We start from the raw sequence: 8733 nt of genomic DNA on the forward strand, positions 1-8733 counted from the left end.
GTATAAATACTGCAGTTATTTGAGATTATTATGCTGCAGATTAACACACATTTGGTGAGTGTCTATAACATTGCAGGCTGTTCTAATCCAGGTTTAGTAGGAAATGCTACGGAAAGTAAAGCACCAGAATTCATGTGAAATCCACGTAATCGTGAGTCAGGAGGTTTGGGGACACATGACCTATGCACTTCTGTCTCTCTCTGTGAAAACAAAAAAACATGGCGGACATTCTTTATGGGAAATTTAATATTTTCTTCATTTAAATGTGTATTTGATCAAATTGTTAGCGGAACATGTGCTTTTCATTTTCCTAATCTTCTTTCTGATAGTGTGTATGATCCTTAGTTTGCTAAACTTTCTAAAGACTTTTATTGGGATAGTGACCATGTTCCCATTTTCCAATGTTTTTAATGGTTTTTGACGGTCATTGAATGTAGGAATATCAAAGAGGAATATCAATATATCAAGAGCTATATTGATGTCAAGATATCAAATCAATACTCATTGATTTTGATCTTATGAAATACAAAATAGCACCAGACTTATCCTCCAACTTTCACATCAAAGAAGAGAAATTCAGCTTGGTCATTGGATCCAACAGCTGATCATGTCTTGCGCCAGCGTCACATTTTAACAATACAACTGTATTTTGTGTAGTATAAGTTGTATTATAATCTTAAAAAATACCCTTGAAACACAACTAATCTGTGACTAATAATAAAACAATATCAATAAACATCACAATGTCATTTTCATTAATTGTAATATAACAATGGTTGAGGTTGAAGGTTCAGCCTATTGCACTGTGTAAGCACAGTGAGGAGGTATAACACATAACTGATCATGTAAAATGCTTTGTTGTTTTTCAAGTGTTTGTCATTTTCTGCTCATGAAGAAGAGTTTAATACCACAACCTTCACTCTGCAAAAAACTGAAAAAATCAATCAACATCGACTCACATTTATAACTTGAAATAATTTCTGACCATATCGCTGAGTTGTAGTTTTACATCTTTTGTGTATTTAGTGAAATCAAATTGACTTCTTTTGTCTTCTTTATAGAGTCAAGATAAAAATTGCAAGTAGCAGATGGGTGAGTAGGGTAAAGAGAACGATATTTCCTGAAATTATTGTTCCTATAATAGGATAAAGCACCATTTATTCACGATCCAATGTAAAATTATGTTTTTGTGACTTCACAGATTACACTTATGATTATAAACACATGATAATTAATCACATTTCTGGGCAACAAATGGAAACAGTTCCCAATTCCTTTTAAAATCTTCACTCTAGGTCTTGAATCTCAGTTTTCTAAGCTACAATGTGAAGCCACATTTCTCAATTCCGAAGAGCATTTCCTCCCTCCATTGTTCTCCTTACCTTCAGACCCCTGCATTACAATCTGAAATCCAAGAGCACCGTGGCAGCGTGCAGGGTTAAGTAATTCTGCACCACTGAGGAAGACATTTGATTTCATTTGTAGCATGTCTTGCAGTGGGTGGAGGTGAGCCCACCTTTGGCTGCAGGAGGAGTGAAGCGGCACACATATCTAGTGTTGGGAGACACAAAATTGACAATGCATTTATCTTTGAATAATGTAAATGTCCTGAGAATACGGTGGCAGTGGTCCTGGTGTGTCCGCTGAGGGCGCGGGGCTGTCAGACTTGCAGCTCTCTGGCTCTGCTGCGGCATAATGTGGCCTCCGGCTCCCCTGGAGCATCCCGCTGCTCTGCAACGCTTTGCCTCAGGCCCACATTCCTGCTTCGGCACACTGCTCTAGCTCCCCACTTAATTTACACTCCAGTAGGAGAGGGAGTTAATGCAGAAAACCCTGCCAAGAAGAATCGTGTCTGCTCCCCCCTTTTAGAGGTGAGGTAGTTTAGAGCACGATATATTGAACAGAGGTGTGGAAGGTGATGGTGTTTCTCCAACACATCCTGTCTGCTCGTCTGATCCACGATTTGATCACTGCATAAACAATAACATCAGACAACTGTGTGATGAGAATACACTTTACCAGTGTTTGAATTGCTTCCATTATCTTAAGTAGCCGGGATGTAACTTAAATGCTGCTATGAATACCGTGAGTTATTGTGTCCAAGAAATGTGCAGCTTGGAGACTAAAACATGTATTGTTTAAAATGGATGGTTCCTGGCAGGCTGACAGTGTTGTTCAGTGAAGCAAAGTGCCAGTAAATTGTTTGTCTTCTGCAGTGCTGCCCTATAATTCTTCTGGGAACCAATGGCATTGTGTTTGCCAAAGAGAATAATGATAGATGGGATAAAATCAAACTAAAGGATTTTGGGATGCACTCTGACCAACAGGCATCATCTGAATACATTTGTGATGCTGGCAATTCTTATCTCTGCGTTTTTTCCTGCGTCTCAAAGGAACAACAGATTTTATAAAGATGTGTGATGTGCAAGTTATGATTAATATCAATTTCATTGCATTTTGTTGCACAACCAATCCAGTTTATGTCTGTTTAATGCATGCACTGATGAATAAGTAATCCTCATGCAGTGACAGCGTTCTGCAGCATCTGTCCTGGACTCTATATGCTGGATGCAACAGTGCGTGTTGTGCCGCATAAAGCGCCGGCTCGTAATGTCTCCAGTTCAGAGGCACAAATGTAAATGTGCAATCTGCTTGTTCAAGTGTCCTGTTGGCCCAACAACAGGAGCACGTCCCCATCTGTTCTCTCACTGGAGTGCCCAGACAATACATTTCCCCCGCCAGACCTTCCCATTTGCTGGAGCAGAGGTTTCCCAGCCATTTCTAAGGTTACAGGGAGGGTAAGTGCCTCCACCATGTGCTCACAGTTCTCTGGTCGGAACATGTGTGTCCTTATTAGCAGGTAAAGTTCGTCAAAACATTTTTTTGATGCTGAGTAATATGTAAATGTGCTGTCCTTGGCTTTCGGGCTGTTTTTTGTTGCTGTTGCTGCAGTTCTACGGGAAAGACGAGCACGGCTGTCAGTGGAGTGTGATTTGTTGCAAGCCCAGCCTTGCCAACTGTGAGGCACTGAGGTGTGACCACAGAGATGCCTAACATCTCCAGTTGCCTTGGGGCCAGCCAGTCAATTACACAATACTGTCTACCCCGAGCAATGACATGTGCTCAATAATGGACCAAAGGCAAAGAGGAAAACACACCTCAGAACAGTTTATACAAGCGGCCACACCATAATTAGAAAAGTGTTAGTCAAATACTTTCTCATTATGTTATATTGTGCTGTGGTCTGTTGTGAAAATGCATGGATTGCTGTCTCTGTGAGCATCTGCTTGCGGCATAGTGCGATTTTGTGTCGGGGCAGTTACACACACACAACAGTTGGTTGTACTTGTACTTGCATTTGTACGTTTTCATCAGTTTTCCTCAGAAGAAGAACGTTTGGTTATTTCTGGACCACAGCTGTTTATGAAGACCATGTGTGTGGAAACTCTGAGAGGGTCCTCGTTCAAAGAACTCTGCCTCTCCTTTGTGAGGGACTTTATCGTGTAGATGCAGATGTGCTTTTTGTTTCGAACCTTGCACCTCATCCATTACCCCCGGCCTGCCACAGAGATAGTGGAGAGTGAATCCATTCAAAGGGACCATGACAGAGCCTGCTGCTCAACTGAACTTTCCATGAACTAGGCTCAACAGTGGGATCCATGCATCAAAAAAATAAGTAATTTCTCTTTGCTGCTCTGGCCTGTGTTTCATACAGATTGCTACTATCAACACGTCCGGCATCCTCATGTATCAATCTGTCAATCTGATATTCGTTTGAGCACTGTATCTGTCTCAGAGGATCCTGGTGGGTAGAGAACAAGAGCGAGCTGGGAATCTCTGGCTATCTTGTCTTGTTGGATCAAGATTTCACCGAACAGACTGCACAGATATATATAAAAAATATACAGACAATGGAACACAGGGGTGTCAGTGACATGGAAACTGCTGTTTCTTAAGTTTACATTTGAAAACTGAAGCTAAAATCCTTACCTACTCAAACAAGATATATTGTTCTTTAATCACTTTTATTTCCTCACATTGCTAAATACAAATGCATATAGTTGTTGTTCTCCCCATTATATGAAATCCACATGCTACGGTCTGCATGGCCTTCGTAAACTGAGTAGACCACAGAGGCCAAGCCAAAATGAGATTATCTGGATTACTGAGGATTTCCTGTTTACGTCATGAGCTTTTCCCTGCTCTTACCGCTGTATTGTTAGCTACTTGGAACTGCTGCGCTTAAAGCAGCTGGTCCACCCACATAGCAAAATAGCTAGCTTCACCAACAGCATGCGATAGTTGATAGGTTGGCCCAAGAAGGATCCACCCATTGGTTGGGAATGGGAAGATGAAATGGGACATGCAGCCTCATCGCTCCACTCTGTCGCTCCCCATGTATCCCCTAAAGGATCCGGCCCCTGAATTGTGACACAGCTCGAATATCACTTCTAACACTAACATGTTCTGTTATTGTGGGAATGGGTTACATCCATCCATTCATTATCTATACCACTTATCCTTCGAGTGTGAGCTGGAGCCAATCCCAGCTGACTTTGGTCAATTTAGTCAATGTGATACATGTTCCAAAAAGAGAACTTTGGAAATTGGCTTAAATAGCATAATGGAATTTTGTATTATTACTAGGAATTGTACGTGTCATGTATATATAATAAATATAACCTATATATTAACCTTTAGTGAATAGTCATTTAAAGTGAAAACTTTGTAGAAAAAGTGCAGAACAAAAACCCTGTGGCAACAGACTGTTGCTAGGCAACTTACATTTTAAATTCACCAGAGTGAAAAGACATTTACTTCTGTTCTACTGCACGATCAACCTTTCAGATTAGTGCATCACATCAGAGCTGCAGAATTTTGTAGTCAGATCTGACTGGTGTCATTTTAGAGAAGAACATGACAGCGGCATAAAACTAAATAACAGTAGAGGACTATGCATTTTTAAGCAACTCACTTTACTTTCTAATATTACTGATATTTCATTACTATCCGAAGTTCATGACATGGCATATTTTATTATCTGGATTTTTCATATGGTTGCAAAGTGCTTTTTAAAAACATGCAGAGGAACCTTTTTTAACTAATCAGTGCAAATAAATGGCTGATATGTTGACTGTCATTATATTTCACGGCTGAAATTGCACCGTGCTTCCTTTATTAGAAATTGCTCATGTGTGAGAGCAAGATAAAGGAAACTGAAAGGTTGACATTTGCAGTACAAACAAAAATGCTTTTTTTCGCCTGCTCAGTAATGGTATTGAGACGGTGGCACTATTGACACAGACCTTGGGTTCGTTATATGAAAAGTCAGTGGACACAATTTAATTTCTGTCAGCAGTCAGGCTCCACAGCCGCAATGGATTTCTCTTTATGCCCCAGCCTCTGACTCACCGAGCATCTGTGTGAGCGGGAAACACAGATTCTGCGGAGCGCTCCTCCACCCACTGCCTCTGCCCTTAAGGTGCATTTCATCCACATAGAAAATGAAGTTATATTTGAACTTCGACCAATAGTCTTACTTGCCCAGGGGGAAGCTCTGTAAGGAGCTCGCCTTAGTATGACCAGGCAGCAGAGACCGCCAAGTGCAGCCCAAGTTCATCAATCTCCTTCTGTTCTACCCAATCTCAAATGACTGCACACATGACATAACCATCCTCTGCCTCTGAAGTTTTACTAATATGAAATATAAAAAAATGGTAGAAATTGTGATAAAACCCCTGTTTTTCTTGGTTGCTTTACCTATTAGTGTAAATGCCTCTAGGTCTTTATACATATTGCTGCAATATCTTAAACAAGTCATCAAATTTCCACATGGTTTTACATCTCTTGTCCTGCAGCCACATATTGATGGTTTGGATTAAGTCCAGAAGGCTGCGTGTATATAGCTCTCTGGTGAAAAATGGATCGCTGACAACCTGGGAGCAGTAACTGCTACTGTTTCCGATCCTAATGGTACAGTATGTCGCAGGGCAGTGTGTTCAAGGTTTTATGGTTACTGTCTGACTGACAGGAAAATAAAGGACATTCACGATTTTATCCTGAACAAGCACCGACATAAGATGTCTTTAGTCGAGGGGTGGAGTGATAGGATTTATTTTTAACTAATGTTTCTCTCATAGTTAATATATGCACGGAGCTTGGGTTTATAATACTTTGTCTCATTAAGCACATCACACCCCGTGTGTTCACAATCCGACCTGTTTACACTGTGAAAATGCATGATCAACAATTTCATAATGGTTTTTTTTAATTTAAAGCTGCTATTATGAATACTTTATATGAACAATGATGCAAATGAAAACATGTGAAAACTGTTTCCAGTGAAATACCACTGATGAACCCACTGTAAACTAGCTGACCAGCACCGGACTTAAACGTTCATCAGATGGTCATAAGAGTTGAGTGAGGAACTGTTTAAGGTGATGTGTTGTGCGATCACACTGAACACGCTGAAGCTGTTCTGAACGGTCAAACTTTGATAATTCAAAGAACAAAACCATCTGTCACAGCGAGGTTGGAGACACAATATTATTTACATATTATGATAATGGTGTGATGTCAACACACCTAACAAATCTTAGTGTAGAGTGGGCGAGATTAGTGGATTGTTTGTTTAGGAAAGTTAAAGAAAAGGTGGGACACACAGCCACGATCCGACATCAGAAACTTGAGGCGGGAGCAGGTTGCCGAAGCTGCCAGACAGTTGACTCCAGATAATGCTAATGTTGCTTCGAGTCACACGTTTAATGACCAGATTGTTGGAATTTTCAGCATCACACAGATGTGATTCTAGCTATTGATGATCAATATAAAGATATAACCAAAAAAGTGGATTGCCTATTCTCTGTAGCACGGTGAAATCGCATTAGCGACATGCTGCTGACCTTTTTCGTTCCCATCATGCATCAAACTACCTTCAGGTGGGTTGTTGCCTCATACAACTGTTAAATCTACTCTGTTTTTTTCACTGTTTTAATTTCAGGTGCCTATTTGTGCGATTCAAAGAGACACTCACAGTATTTGTTGTTGCCCATTAGACGCTCAGCAGCATTTCCTCCCTCTTTCTGTCCTCGGCGGTTTTTTGACCAGCTGGTGGTCACGTGATGTGGGAAAGCGACCTAAGAGATGATGCGCTCTCTCAGATCATTTGTCTTAATTAAATTTTAATGAAATGTGGCTCTCTGTACTATTGTGTCTTGCAGCTCATAAATGAAACATTGTGCTTTGTGGCATTGCACACACAGTTCCCCTTATATACGTTGTTCATTTTAGCCTGCTGCAACAAATACCAAAGCCATGTGAAAGGCTCAATCAATACTTTTAAAAATACTGCTGGCTCCATTTAATGAAGCTTTTCATGTCAAGGATTTTTAGGACCCCTGCATTGTTGAAGTATTGACTTATGTATTTTAAGAAATACAGTATGTGTTTTTGCAGACTTCCAACAACTCCTCATGTTGCCCCAGTGTGTCAACTGTTTTATTGAGCAGTCCAAATCCCCTTTAAGCTTGTGGGACAGAGGCCATGCTCATTCTTTCTGGTAATGACACGGGTGTGAAAATGTGACCAAGCCAAAAGCGGCCTTCTTAGGAGGCTGCATTCATAGACCAACTGTGTCACAGTGGCGTGGCAAAGCTGTCATTCAAATGGGGCAAACAAATACGTCCCTTCATCGTGTGGATCCTTCTCTGTGCCAACACATCCCAGGATTCAAGCTGTTTTTCAAGGAGATTATGGCGGCGGCATGCGACGACACCAAAACATGTGGTGCCAAAGTTTTTAAATGTAAGTATCAGGTTTCAGCTCAACCAAACAGCTAATGGTACATGTTTAAAAACCAAGGGGCATTCAAACTTTCTCGCCGTGTGCCAACTGCAGATCGGTTGCTAGGCGACAACGGTAAGGACGGGACAAGCGGGTTAAACAAATCACAGAAATCCTTCATAGACCAGAACGTCTCCTTTCTATTCCTTTGAGAGCTGAGTAGAATGTGTCATCCAATGGAGCCGCTGTACGCTGCATTGGGACACAGCTTACATCCTTAGTTCTGTTTCACCAGTAAAGGTTTGTTCAACATGCTGAATGAAGTTTACCACTCAAGAGTCTTCAGATGAAGCCTGTTTGGCTTTGATTATTTGCCCCAGATGTCAGCCAATGTAACTTGCAAACATTCAAGCTCTCACAAAGAAAAGCTATTAAAAGATAGATATTAGCATCACAGTTCTGGATTATAATGAGGTGAGGTTCTCTCAGTAATGAGTGATGAAGAAACTCTAATTTGAATGTACGACACCTCACACTGTTACTATTATTTGTGGTTCTTTAATAAATTCTTAGAAAGTTTATCAGGCTCTGCGATCAATACTCAGGTGATCAATTTAACAGGAGTTTCACAGTTTGTGTCACAGTGTCTGACTTGGTGACAGTTGATAAAAGGGGGAGATTTATGGCTTTGGAAGGGAAATGCATCACGTTACGGAGAAAAATCACAAACAGGTGTGCAGAGTCTCTCATCGTGATCCTGATGAAGAAAACATTTCACATCCTGCACCAATGCACTTTATTATGAGCGACGCTCCACCTGCGTGCACACTGCACACAAGAGACATAAATATGTAGGCTCTTTGTGTGTTTCGAGTGTTAACCGCAGGGTTTTCCTTCAAGCTAACGTTACTTACGTGAAGGGAAAGCTTCTCTTTGAATTTTCACCTC

This window comes from Hippoglossus hippoglossus, chromosome 21 (genome assembly GCF_009819705.1).
Source record: "Hippoglossus hippoglossus isolate fHipHip1 chromosome 21, fHipHip1.pri, whole genome shotgun sequence".
Taxonomy (NCBI): domain Eukaryota; kingdom Metazoa; phylum Chordata; class Actinopteri; order Pleuronectiformes; family Pleuronectidae; genus Hippoglossus; species Hippoglossus hippoglossus.